The following is a 14976-nucleotide window of genomic DNA, read 5'->3' on the forward strand; positions in this document are numbered from 1 at the left end:
ATTTGAACACATGTGAGAATGACTAAAGACAGAGATAAACTTAGCAATGAATAGTGTTTCCTGCCAAATAAGATGTATTTCAAATTCATCTGAAGCAACAAAAGATCAAGAATAGCAAGGGAACTTATGAGAAAAATGTAAAGGGAACTGATAAAAACATAAAGGAAGGTGGCTTAGCTCTATCAGATTTAAAACTATATTATATTATAAAGTGACAGTCATCAAAAATGCCTAGTACTGGTTAAGAAACAGAGTAATTGATTGACATTAGCTTCTGGGATAAGAACATTTTGACAAAAATTGTTGGGAAAACTGGAAAACTGTATGGCAAAAACTAGGCACAGACCTACATCTTATATCCTATACCAAAATAAGGTCAAAATGGGTACAGGTTTTAGACAATAAAGGGTGACACCTTAGATAAATTAATAGATTAAGAAATACTCCATCAGATCTATGGGAAGGGGACAAATTTATGACCAAACAAGAAATAGAGTACATTATAAATTGAAAAATAAATAATTTTGATGATATTAAATTAAAAAGATTTTGTACTAATAAAATCCATGTTGCTAAAATTAGAAGGAAAGTAGAAAGCTGGGAAACAAGAAGTTCTGATACAGGTCTCAATCTAAAATATACAAAGAAATACATCAAATTTATAAGGTTATAAGTCATTCCCCAATTGATAAATGGCTATAGGATATGAATAGGCAGTTTTCAAATGAAGAAATTACAGATATATATATATATATATATATATATATAAACATTTGAAAAATTGCTACAAATCATTACTGATTAGAGAAATGCAAATTAAAATAACTATGAGGTATCATCTTAAACCTATCAGATTGGCTAAAAATGAGAAAAAGGGAAAATGATCAATGTTGGAGAGGTTGTAGGATGATTGGGACATTAATGCATTGCTGGTGGAGTTGTGAACTAATCCAACCATTCTGGAGAGCAATTTGGAACTATGCCCCAAAAGCAATAAAACTGATATACCCTTTGACCTAGCAATTCCATTTCTAGGTCTATATCCAGAAGAAATTTTAGAAAAAAGGGAAAAGTCCTACATATTCCCAAATATTCATAGCAGCTCTTTTTGTAATGGTAAAGAATTGGAAATTGAGGGCATGTCCATCAATTGGGGAATGGTTGAACATGAATACTATAGAATACTATTGTTCTATAAGACACCATAAATGGTCAGGCTCTAGAGAAGCATGGAATGAGTTACAGAATCTGTAAGAGAAGGGAGCAGGACCAAGAGAACATTCTACACATTAACAACAACATTGTGAGTTGATCAACCTTGATGGATGCAGCTCCTCTCATCAGTTCAGAGAGCGAGGAAAATGTTAATAAGGTCTAACAAGACCAGTTATGGACAGTGCTATCCCCATCAAAAAAGAAGAAAAACAAAAAAAAGCAAAATAAAGGAAAAAAATCTTCAGATTCTGATGACCCCTACATTTACTTTTTAAAAAATATCTCTTGTATATTTCTTTCCCTTATTCCTAATTCCTCATACTGAAAATGACTAATCTATAAACATGTTTAACACAAATGTGTAAGTACAATATTAACCTAACTGTTCACCACTGAGGGGAGAGGGGTGGGAAGGGAGGATGGAAATTTTGTAACTTAAAAATATACATATGCATTTGTATGAATGTTGAAAAACTTTCATAAAATACATTTGGAAAAATAAAATATCAATGAAACATTTAAAAAAAAAAAGATGTACTTCAGAGATGGGCATCCTCCTTGGGCAAAAGGGAAACTTCAGAGTCTAGTATAATGTAGCCTTGGAGGAATTCATTAAGGCAAATTCTTCTGTTAAAAATGGTGAGTGGCAAAAGTTAGTCAGAAGAGAGGTTTCAGCAATAGAAAAATGATACAGGCATGCAAAGAAATGGTGGGAGAGACTCGATTCACATGTTTTCCCTAGAGAGGATCAGGTTTGGAACCAGCAGCTCACATAGTTTTAAGGGAAAAAAAAAACAGGTCAGAGTATTTATTATTTCTCAAACACAGGGGTAGTAACAAACCCCTGACTATCTCAGAACACTACCTAGAAACCAAAGCATGTTATGAAAATGATAGCTTTACTCCAGCTACAATCTCTCATTTTCTCACTGAAATCATCTAGACAAGGTGTCTTGGATTTCATGGTCAAACACCATGCATACAAAACCAAACTGTTTTACTACTCCCCATCATAATGCTCAAGGCCACTGGCATGGGGTTATAACCCTGACAAGAGGGTAGGTATGTTGGCTATGAAATGTTTGACTGGTAGTAGCTCATGATTTCATGGAATTAGCTTAAAAAAATTCCAATGCCCAATCTTATGCATGTATAGGGTATGTGGTAAAGACATTGTATAAAGGAAAGTTACTGCACATTGCATTCCAAAACAGAGACCAATATTTACTTTGTTTTCTTCATTTTCAAGAAATATATACTTTCTCCAAAATCTCCCCACCCTGTCTCTGTCGCTATCTCTCTTTCTCTGCTAAATGGAGGAAAATATGAGCTCCTAGAACTGGGTGCATTCTCAAATGATCTTAATGAGATCACACTGTAAACTGATCTTCCAGGAAATGGGACAGGAACAAAACCCTGGGGGAGGCAATATGAACAGCAACTTTCTCCAAGCTTTCTTTAACCAGTGTTTCTGTGTTAAATATGGGTGTGTATTAAAACAAACTCCAATATTTAAAGTCTCATTGACACAATCTTTTATCAATCATGATAAAGCAAAAAACCAACATAAATTTTTTGAAGATTCTATACAATTTTACTAAATCAAGGGCTCTCCTTATACAGTTTTATATATATAGTGCACCTCTCTTATTAAATAAGAGAAAAGTGGAGGCAGCTAGGTGGCACAGTAGAAAGAGTGCTGACCTTGAAATCAGGAGGACCTGAATTCAAATATTGCCTTAAACACTTGCCACTTACTAGCTGTACAACCTTGGACCAGTCACTTAATCCCATTGCCTCACAAAACCAAAAACAAAAGCAAGGGAAAGTATAAGTGGGTCATTCTCTGACACAAGAGGATTTTCTACTCCTGGGAGAAGAGGTACAGTCTGTTCAGACAGAGGTACAGTTTTGGGGCAGCTAGGTAGTCCAGTGGACAGAGCACCAGCCCTGGAGTCAGGAGGACCTGAATTCAAATGTGACCTCAGACATTTAATAACTACCTAGCTGTGTGACCTTCGGCAAGTCACTTAACCCCATTGCCTTGCAAAAACTTAAAAAAGAAGAAAGAGGTAAAATCTGAGGGTAGATAAGAGTGGTGGACTTTGGAATCAGGAAAACCTAGGTTCAAATCTTAACCTTAGAAACTTATTAGCTGTGTGACACTCAACAAGTCACTTAACCTCTGCCTGCCTCATTTTCCTCATTTATAAAATTGGGGATAATAGAAACTCCTAAGACTGTTGAAAGAATCAAATGAGATTCTATATGAGAAGCACCCTACAAACCTTGAAAGTTTTCTGTAGATGCTATTATTATTAGACCATACAGCATCCACTTTGTCTGCCTAGAACCATTGTTCTACTAGAAAATTCCCACAAGTCTACAGCTTGAAGATTTGACTTCTATTTCAGCACTGTAAAGATCAAGGGCTGTGTTGGTTTGGGTATTCACTTTTGGCAATACAGACTGTAAAAGTCTCCAAGAGTCAGTTTGGCTGAAAGTTTCCCATTCCTGAAGATTTCCTGGCAATGGGCTCTTCTAAACTGACTGGTCCTTGGACCCTGGAGCCAGGTCCTAGGCATGATTTTCTGAGCTTGGCACAGCCTGCCAGGGTTTGTCCTCCTCTTCTTACATGAACTTTGAGATGCCAAGGCTTTTCTCTAAGCCACAGACAGGTATCTGTATGGATCTTTTGTGCAGTCTCCAAGATTTTAATATTTAAAAGTAAACCCTTTATGGATCAGATGATGGGCAACAAGACTTAAAGGCCCTTGTAGTCTATGTGATACTTGTTTCTCATTGTAGTGCAAGTTGGAGAGTATGAAAAAAAACCAACTTTTTTTTTCTGGTCTTTTTGTAATTATTTGGTTCTATTGTTTAAAGACATTCCTTATTCCTTCTCATTCCCCATAGCACTTTTTTTTTTTAGGATTTTGCAAGGCAAATGGGGTTAAGTGGCTTGCCCAAGGCCACACAGCTAGGTAATTATTAAGTGTCTGAGGCCGAATTTGAACTCAGGTACTCCTGACTCCAGGGCTGGTGCTTTATCCACTATGCTACCTAGCTGCCCTATCCCCATAGCATCTTAGCAAGTATTTAGTCCAAATCAGATCTTCATTTTGGATATATGAATGTATTAAATCAGATCAAAGAAACAATGTGATGTGAACGGGATTTTATGGTTTAAATCCAATTCCCTTTACTTTTCACCTTCATTATAAAGCCAAAAAAGCTTTTCAAATTGCAAGAATTTATTTGGCAATCTTACTCCTAAGTCTCTCAAACTGGATTAACAACAATAAAGCAAGGCATATTTATGTCCCAGTAATCTCACTTTGCAGTTAAAACTCTCTAAAATAATCAAAGAAAAAATACACAAATTTTTATATTCATAAGATTCCAAGTTCTTGGGTCAACTTCAAAGTTTAAAGTCTTGGTCCCTGCTTTCTAGTCACAAATTCTGCCAAACAATTCAAGGAAGGTAGAATAAGGGGTTTCAGAGCTGGATTTCTAAGTCAGGAAGATGTGAATATGATTCCTACTTTGTAAACTTATTAGTTGTTTGAACTTAGGCAAGTCACTTAACACTCTGTTCCTCAGTTTCCTCATCTATAAAATGAAGTTGGACTTGATTGCTTCTAAGCCCCATCCAATTCTAAATTTATGGGGCATCAAGATCTGTTTACTTTGTACGTATCTGAAATCTTAAAATATTTCCCTTTCTCTTAAAAGTAAGAAGCTTGGGGGCAGCTAGGTGGCACAGTGAATAGGGCACCGGCCCTGGAGTCAGGAGGCCCTGAGTTCAAATTCGGCCTCAGACACTTAATAATTACCTAGCAGTGTGGCCTTGGGCAAGCCACTTAACCCCATTGCTTTGCAAAAACCTAAAAAATAAAAAAAGTAAGAAACTTACTGTCAAGAATTTTTTTTTCTTCCTGTTAACGTATCTTTAGACTACTTCTTTAATATTCCATACTTAAAAAATCTTTCTTTTTTTTTTCAATCAATCAACAAGGATTCTGAAATCCATGCAATCTTCTTCCTTTCCTTCTTTTGGTCATCTCTTTACATCTCTAATTTATTCTGTTGCCTTTCTCAATGAATTCTGGATTTAGGTAATGATCTTTCTTCATCACCCCAACTATCTTCTACCATTATCCTTGATAGACCTAAGTTTTCCTCATCAGTAACCCTGCTCATATCCTGATCAGATAGCTCAAATCAATGACTTTCTTTTCCCACCTTCCTTTAGCAATTCAGACATGTTAATATCTATCTTAAAAATTGACCTTCTTATCTCAAAGACTCAGAATGCTGAAATGTCACTCTTCAACTGCAACTTTTTTTTTTTAGATTTTTCAAGGCAATGGAGTTAAGTGGCTTGCCCAAGGCCACACAGCTAGGTAATTAAGAGTTTGAGCTTGGATTTGAACTCAGGACCTCCTGACTCCAAGGCCAGTCCTCTATCCACTGTGCCACCTAGCCGCCCCCAAACTGCAACCGTTTAACAATATTTTTCTTCCCCACATTTTTTTTATTAAAGCTTGCTCTTCACACTTTCCAGGATAATTGCATATTCTAGTTTCTATCTTAACTGACTCTTTGACCCCTAAATGCATGTGGGCTTTTCCAGCTCCATACATTTCAGCATTTTGTTCTCTTCCTTTGGTTCCCTCCTTCCCCCTAAATTCCTACCCATCCTTCAAAGGTCAACACACACCAAATAACTACTCTATAAAGACCAAAAGTCTACTTCCACTGAGATGAAATCATCTACAGATCTTATGACCTTTGGGGCAGGAGAATGGCCTGATTGGAGTGGTGTGTTCAATGGATTGAATGTGAACAAGACTGAAGGCAAGATGACCAAAGAGGAGGCCACAACAGAATGACAGAGTTCAGGGCCTGAAATGAGGTGATTTGCCTTGAGGCAAGGATGCTGACCTTTTAGCACTGGCCAGTGCCTTAACTTGTATGTCATCTCCCAACCCTTCCATCTAAAGTCCTGTGGATATATGAATTTCTGCTTTTAAAAGTAAAGCTAAGTCATGGATCAAGCCTAGGGTCCTAATTGTAGTAATGGATGTTGTTATTAATAATACTTAATTGTATACCCAAACTGAATATGCAATCCACATTTTTGGAATTCCTTCCCCAAGTAGGAGGAACTTTTGAATTGGGGAATTTTTTGCCATAAATCACCCAAAGACAACTGAGTTTGGGGGGTGGAGAAGAGGGGAAAGGGGGGAGAGGGGAGAGGGGAGAGGGGAGAGGGGAGAGGGGAGGGGGGAGGGGGAGAGGGGAGAGGGGAGGGGGGAGGGGGAGAGGGAGAGGGGAGAGGGGAGAGGAAATAGACAGAGACTGGGGGAGGGAGGGTGGTGGGCAACCTGTTTTTGGAGCCAGGAAAAACTGGGTACATCCAGGACTTGCTTGTATCCAGGACAGTGTGACTCAAGATCATATGCCCAAGGCAACTCCCCTAAGACTTGAAATGAGAGAGAAGGAGCTAATCTGCATTGATGGAAGAAATTTCTTCATGTCCAAGTTGATTTTACCAATCCAGTTTCTATCCTATTATTTCACATTAATATTTTTTTCCTTGAAGTATGGCTCCCTGTAGTCTCAAAAATATGCATCAAAAATGCATGAATTTTTTCTTTTGTTTGAATTTTGAAACCACTACCACTACAGACAACCAACTGGTGCCCTGATCCTAAATAACAGTAGCTCTTACCAAGGTCATTCTAGGCTTATTTACTGGTATTGGTGGGAGTATAGAGGGCAGCAAGAAGGTACAGTGGATAGAGCACTGGCCTTGGAATCAAGATGCTTGATACTCACTAGCTGTATGACCTTGAGCAAGTTATTTAACTCTGATTGCCTTACATCCAGGGTCATCTCCTGTCATCCTGATTTGTATTCGGTTGCTAGATCCAGATGGCTCTGGAGAAAATGAGCACAGCACCCCCTCATTCAAATCCAATTCATGTGCTTGTCATGGTATCACCTCCCTGATATTGTGATCTTCTTAGAAAATGAATTTCAAACATCATCATCATTGCCATTCAAGTAGAGCTCATCACCACCTCTAAATGTCATTGACTGTATAATATTTTGAGGTCATCTGTGAGATTCTACTAGGACCACTACATGTATAAACCAATTGAGCTTCAAATTGCTTTGCTGCTGAAGACTCATCTTTAATCCTTACATGGATATTGGTATTGATACTGGCATGAAGAAGACTGGCACAGGACCACAAGAAAATTTATAAGCCTAGAGGAGTGTGTCCATCATTGGAAAGTACCTGAGGGAGCTATTAGCAGCTCTCACATTTCTTGTACTTGTTATCCATCCAAGATTTGTCTTAGTCTAAGCAATCTCTGTAATAACACATATCTTACTGGTATATATGTGATTTGTTTTTGCTTTCACCTTTTAGAGTAATATTTACCAAATTATTATTAACATAAGAGCACTGGTTGGTAAATGTTGGGAAATAAAAGTATAATGACCTCTTAAATCCATGAACTCTGCAAAGATGTAAGAGACTTGTTTAAAGTAGAGCTGACAAGACCTAGAAGTGATTTGAATGAACAATGGGGGAAACAGAAAGAACAAATATACCTCTGAGGTTTTGTACTTGAATGACTTAAGAGGATAGTGGCAGCATTGACAGAATCAGAGAAGTTAAGAGGAGAGACCATTATAAGGGTGAAGAATTTGGTCATCTTGAGTTTGAGATGTTAATAACAGTAAGATGGAAATATTTAATAGGTAGCTGCTAAGTTCAAGGTAGTGTCTGTGGGGCAGCTAGTTAGTAGATAGAGTACTGGCCCGAGAGTCAGGAGGACCTGAGTTCAAATTTGACCTCAGACACTAATTACCTGGTTAGATGACCTTGGGCAAGTCACTTAACCCTATTTTCTAGCCAAAAACCCCAAACAAACAAAAAAAAAGATAGTGGTGATGGGGAGGTAGTTGAGATGGAAATCTAGAGGTGATAACTAGAGTAAAGGGAATGTGTAAGATCATTAAAGGAGAGAGAATGGCAAGAGAACATTGACAGCATGGGAGAAGGCATGGTTTAAGAGATAAGGAGAGAATGAGAAACAGTGAAAATGGAAGGGAAAATAGTCACGGGGGAGGAGGAGAGTGGTCAGAGTACAGAGTACAGGGAAGTCAAAGGAAACAATGATACAGAGAACAAGGGCACTGATCTCCAGTGTTCAGAGCTGTAGAGGGGATCATCATGAAAATGAGGATGAGTCTTTTTCAGTAGTCAATGAGATGGACTGAGCACAGCCAAAGGAAGAGCTTACTATCTGGGGCAATGGGAGAATATTTGCATCCTGAAGTCAAAGAGCAGGCAGCTTGCAGAGACGAAAAGACCTTAGGAACCAAAAAAAACAGATAAATGGAACAAGATCACAAAGAAAGGTCAAGACTAAATTTATGCTAAGAACTTTACAATTATTATTTCATTGGGTTCTCTCAACAGCCTTGGGAAGTAGATACTATTCTTATCTCCATTCACAACTGAGGAAAAAAGAGGCAAAAGAGGTTAAGTGACAAGCCCAGGTTCTCAAAAGATAGTTGAAGAGTGGGCAATGTCCAAGTGGCTGACCACAGGGTTAAGAATGGGTGAAAAACAAACATGGCTGATAGATTTGGAGGAGAGGGTGAAATTTAGAAGGGGGCAAATATTTGAATCAGGGACAGGCATGGGAGGAATGAGGGAATACAAGGTGAAGGAAGGAGATTATGGAGAGGTGAAGTCAGAAGTACAAAATTTTAAAAGCTCAGTACTTTTGTGTGATGGCAATATCATAGGAAGTGAATTCTAAAAATTGTGAGAATAGGGTATTTATTAAGAAGAATATTGAAATCCTTGATAATGACAGAAGGAAAAGGAGTGACACAGATGGATGCCAAATTCAGAGAAAAGTGAGAGACTGATTGAGAAGTTGGTAGATGATGGTAAGACTTTGAAGATGTTGATTTATTCCAAGGATTTTTAAACCTGGAAGCCATAGACTTCTACTTTAAAATATTTTGATAATTTTATTTACACACTGATTTCCTTTGTAATCCTATATATTTTATGAATCTTTAAAATAACACTATGCTCAGAAGGGATCCATAGGCTTCACCAGAATTGAAGGAGTCCATGACACACAAGAAGACTCAGCTCAAGTTCTTGTCCATGAATGAGAAACAACAGTTGCAAGTCTTCTCTTTGTATTGAAATTAATTTTCTATTTAGTTCTTTTAGTCTGTCGATAGAACCCAAGTTTCCAGAGGGTAGAGATTGTTTTTATTTTGTATCTATAGTACCTTAACCTTAGTAACTTATTTCACTGATGCCTGATGAACTGACAAATAGAAGGAAGATGAATAATGAGAGGGCTTTAACATTCAAAGAAAGAGGAGAGAATAAGGGAAGGTTTCCAGAGGAAGTGGCAACTGGATTGCTCTTTTGTATATTAGTTATTTTTTTCAGGTCAGATTAAATCAGACTAGAGAGTTAACAATACGTATTTGTCACCAGAGGCCAGGATCAGATAGGAATATCATGATAAAGTTGGTCATCAGATAATGAAATGATGGGCAAGTCACTATACTTGCTTGGGCCTTGGTTTCTTCATTTATAAAATAAGGCATTTGGGGGCATCTAGGTGACACAGTGGATAGAGTACTGGCCCTAGAGTCAGGAGTACCTGAGTTCAAATATGGCCTCAGACACTTAATAATCACCTAGCTGTGTGACCTTGAGCAAGTCATTTAACCCCATTGCCTTGCAAAAATAAAATAAAATAAAGCATTTGGACTAGATGAACAATGCAGCTCTTTGAAGTTCTAAATCCTATAATTTTTTTTTCAAGATAGTGGGGTTAAGCCTATGAATTTTTGAAAATCATAATTCATGAATATCATTTACTAAGATATGAAAGTATTGTGATTTGCGATTATGGAGAGAATAGTCACACATATAAAATTATAGTTCTTTTAAAATGGATTTTCTTTGACAGTATATTAGAACTCACCTGGTAATTAATCAATTTGCTAATAAGGCATATTATTCAAAATATGCAATATACTCAAAGTCAGTAAAACCAGCTCTCTATGAGAATTAACTAATCATCTGCCAAAGTACTGCCTGTAAAATTTAATCTTAGCCATTAGCTATGATCCCAGACTTCTTGAAATAAAGTCTGCCCTAAACTACATTTCCTGAGATATGTATAAATTTGAGTGATATTTAAATTTTTCTTTTTGAAATTTGGTCAAGATTTCTAAAAAATAAAAATAACTGACTTGAGTATATGTTTATGGAGGAAATCCTAGAGGCCTTCCAGGGTCTGTTGAGTATTTGTTGACCTTCTTAGGAACTGTGTATTTGAAAGAAAGCCCTCCCAGAGTTCAGAGCAAAATCAGGTCTGCAATGCCCAATATTTTTCATAAGCTGTTGGAACTTGAACACAATTTTCCAAAATATTTCAAGCTAATGTATAAATCATTCATCATAAGAAACTATAAACTTCTGTCACTGAATTAAAGGAAAGATTAATTTTTCAAAACTCTATAAGCAAAGTAATCCTTTAAATAGTAAACTAAATGACCCAGGATTTGTATATTTTCCATACTGTGCTCTGCAGATAGGGGAAAGTAAACCAGTGGTTCTCAGGCAAAGGACTATGCCTCTAAATCACATGAATCATGGTGATAGGGTAGCTGATTCAGGTCTGTCTGACATTTTAGGTTTCCCAGTATTTCAAATATTTTTAAAGCAGGTTTCCAAATGTGATGACTTTTTGAAAAGTAAGGCTATGCAGCTGACTTCCTTACTGAAAGCCAAAGTAGATTTAAAATTTTTTTTTATTTATTTTATTTATTTTTATGTTTTTGCAAGGCAATTGGGGTTAAGTGGCTTGCCCAAGGCCACACAGCTAGGTAATTACTAAGTGTCTGAGGCCGGATTTGAACTCAGGTACTCCTGACTCCAGGGCTGGTGCTTTACCCACTGCACCACCTAGCTGTCCCCAAAGTAGATTTTTTAAAAATCTCAAGGTTTATTCAAAATCTCTTAAGATTATTAAGTTACAATTAATACTAATAACTGAATGATAAAAACACAAACCTAAAAATGACTTTGTATTCTCTGAATTCTTTCAGATTTCATAAGTCAGACTTTACAAAAAAAAAGTTGGAAAAAAAATGAAAAGATCATTAATGCAGGTCCTGGTCCTCTAAGAGCACAGAAAATAGTAAGGTAGCAAAAGATGCATACATAACACAAAATAGAATCTAAGAGAGGTAACAAAGAAGCATAGCAGGTGAGGGGAGCAAAAGATCACTTGTAGGTTTGGGTGTAGAAGGGTGTGTGTGTTTGTGTGTGTGTGTGTGTGTGTGTGTGTGTGTGTGTGTGTGTGTGTGTGTGTGTGTGTATAGCTGAGAGAATATCAAAGAAGGAGGCAGCATTTCAACTGGGACCTGGAGGAGATTTCAAGAGGCAGAGACAATGGAGAGATTATTCTAAGCAAGGAGATAGATGGAACAGGGCAATGAGGTAGGAAAACAAAATTAGATCATAGAATTTTAAGTATTCTACTCTGGCAACTCTGCCATAAGATGGGCTATTTGAGGAAATAACTATTACAATAATTGACTCTTATACAGTACTTTACAAACAAACAGGTTGATTGTAGCCAGGCTGAAGATACCTTTGTATGTCAGGCTAAAGAACTTGTACTTTATCTGGTGATAACTGAGAGGTGAGGTCACCTGCTTGGAAAGGGAATTTGGAGGTTCAACAAGAATGGAAAAGATCTGGAACATTACTGTGAAGAATACCATTACAGATGCTGTCTCCTTTGGAGAGACTAGCCCACTCTTGGGAAGTGTAATCCTCCCACATAAAGAATGCATTACACGGTTTATAAGAAAAAAGCTTGGTTGAACAACATTGAGGGTTCAGGGGAGATTAACTAAGACAAAATTTTTAGTAGAACCAATTAGTAGTTTCATGACCAGTTACAGAGTTGAAAGGAACATTAAGAGATCATTTAGAACAATGTCTATGAACAAGTGTTTTTTCAGTAATATTCAACAACTAGTCATCCAGTTTTTCTTTGAGACGTCCAGGGAGGGATACCTACCATCACTGGAAGCCTACTATTCCACACTGAATATAATCTATAACTCTGTGAAATCTTTACCCTCTGGTGCAAATTAGAATACAACCTCCCACATGTGAATCCTTTTAATACTTGAAAACAATGACCAGATTCCCCCTAAACCCTTTCTTCTCTAAGCTAAAAGAGCTTACTTATATCCTATCTGGGGAAACATATATATGTGTTACTATTAAAAATAAAGCAATGTAAGGTATTTTTTTTCACAAACTCATATAGAAGACAGTATTTCAGTTGACCTTTGAAGGAGGTCAGGAATGTTAAAATTAGAAGATGAAGAGGGACATGAAGGGGAAAAAATCTGTGAAAGGGCATGGGGAAAGACGACAGAATATTATCCGACAAACAACAGCAAGCAACTCCATGTGGCTACTCTATGTAGTATATGAAGAACTTTGAAAAGGTTAATAAATGCAGTATTGCAAAGGGTTGGAAAGAGGAAATGGAACATGATGAATGTAGACAACTTGAGATAGGATGATATCTAGAGTAGATGATAGGTTAGGATCAAATTTTTTTTGAAGGATGGAGGACACCTGGTCTTGTTTATAGGCAGCAGAGAAATAGTCAATTGATAAGGGAAAATTGGGTCTCCTCTCCCCTATTAGATGATAAAGTCAAGGAGGTCAAGGACATATTGATCTTTGAACTTCTAAGTATCTGCAACGTACAGGACAACCTCACAGCTAAGTTAACATCTGCCTTTTCTGTATTTTTGTTTGCTTGTACTGAACGTGGGGGATGAATCATATATTTTTATTTCCTCGACTTTTTTCTTGGTAGTGAAAAAAGGGAAATTAGAAAGCAAATGACTAAGTAGGAATGATGACAAAGCAACCACAAACCTACCACATCTTCAGGAGGCTTCTTCAGAGGTAGACAGTGAACACCTGAGATTACAGAATGGACCAATTAGCTTGATTTCAAAACAAAGAAGGATGAGTTTGTCCAACTCAAAATGGCTAAGAGAATATTCTGGAATGGAAAATAGAATTCCTCTTCTGTTCACACAAGATCCTGACATTGGGATGTTACCTACAGAAGATCACAAGCAAAATTAGATCTGGAGATCTCAGGCTAGGCAAACTTTAAGTTTGCCTAACCTGAGGTAGTTTTTTTGTATGAACGTCTAATTACCTTACCATGTTATTTCATTTCGGATCTGTTTAGTCTCCTTATCTTTGTAAATAAAATAAAACACAGCAACATATTTTTGATTATCTTGAGTGTGTGGTCTCAGGGGATAGGAGAGGAAAGAGTGTGAGGATACTTAACTGGGCATGCACTTACAAGGGTTGTGGCAGAAGGGAGGAGGCATTGGATTTGCCAGATCTCTGAATTCAAGAAGCTTTCAGGAACTAACGTAGATTTTTCAAACTGGGGTTCAGTGGTAATAGCAAATTTGTAAATAAGGGAAATGTAGACAGACTTAGAGGTGAAGACAAGTACCAGTAAGTTGGGGATTCCTGGAGCAAAGGGGAATATTTTGTCTTTATATATTCTAACCTGATCTATTGCCTTCAACACAAAAAACACTTAATTATTAATAACTATTTGTTGAATTTCAAGAAAATGAATGCCCAGAAAGTTTCCTGACATTTACAAGACCTAAGGGACATGACGAGATACCTCCCAAAAGACTTTTTAGTCTGTATTTCCTTATTTACCTGTGCCCAATCTTCTATTATTTCTATTAGGATCCAGCTATTGGGATAGAGACATGCAGGAAGAATATAGACAAAAGATAAACTGGGAAAAGTCAGTTGATTTTTGTGCTTCAGAAATCTTCAATTAACGACCCCTCCCCCCACTCAATATAAACAAGCAAAGACAGAAAAGGCAGATGTTAGCTTAGCTGCGAGGTTAATCTTCACATTGCAGATACTTGTAGAGAGCTGCAAGGATTGGAGAGAGTCTAGTGGGGATAAGGCTAGTAAGGGATTACTACCATTGGTAAGCAAAACTGGGGGACCCATGAGAGACAGAATTCTGTTGGAAGTCTGGGGCTCAATCACAAGGAATACAACTTCCCTATGCCTCACAGGATTTCAAGTTCAGACTTCTGGTCTTACCCTTTGAAGGCCGATCAGCTAGAGCCGTAACAGTTACAGTTTCTGATGTAGGAATTCCTAAAGAGAAATCAGAGGTACAATGTTATATTTTCTGCATGCAGTACTACATTTCTCTACCTATGCTTTTTAAAAGTTTTCAACAATTGCCTATTGTGATACATTTATAAACATGTCCAAATACAAGTGTTGGATTTTAAATTTCCACTACCTCATACTTTTTAAAAAAATAGTTCTTGGTTTATGAAAAAGGGTAAAAACATCACTTGTACAAAAATAGCAGCCCTGTTTCTGGTGGCAAAGAATGGGAAATTAAGTGAATGTCCTCAAATTAAGGAATGGCTTAACAAACTGTGGTATATGTATGTCATGGAATACTATTGTTCTATTAGAAACCAGGAGAGACGGGAAGTCAGGAAAGCCTGGAGGGATTTGCATGAGCTGATGCTGAGCGACATGAGAAGAACCAGAAGAACATTGTACACCCTAACAGC

At 37.3% G+C, this 14976-nt stretch overlaps 1 protein-coding gene across 7 annotated transcripts in view; it reads right to left on the reverse strand.

Annotated features, from left to right (window-relative positions):
* LRRC8B (leucine rich repeat containing 8 VRAC subunit B) overlaps positions 1 to 14976 on the reverse strand; it is a 96618-nt gene that overhangs the window by 26396 nt on the left and 55246 nt on the right. For 4 of the 7 annotated variants that reach the window (XM_074221711.1, XM_074221712.1, XM_074221713.1 and 1 more), the window contains one exon: positions 14486 to 14542. The gene's annotated coding sequence lies outside the window, so the exon portion shown is untranslated. Of the gene's footprint in view, positions 1 to 13262; positions 13304 to 14485; positions 14543 to 14976 lie in introns of all 7 variants that reach the window. The other 3 variants (XM_074221714.1, XM_074221715.1, XM_074221716.1) reach the window with 1 other exon arrangement.

Source organism: Macrotis lagotis, chromosome 2 (assembly GCF_037893015.1).
Source record: "Macrotis lagotis isolate mMagLag1 chromosome 2, bilby.v1.9.chrom.fasta, whole genome shotgun sequence".
NCBI lineage: Eukaryota > Metazoa > Chordata > Mammalia > Peramelemorphia > Peramelidae > Macrotis > Macrotis lagotis.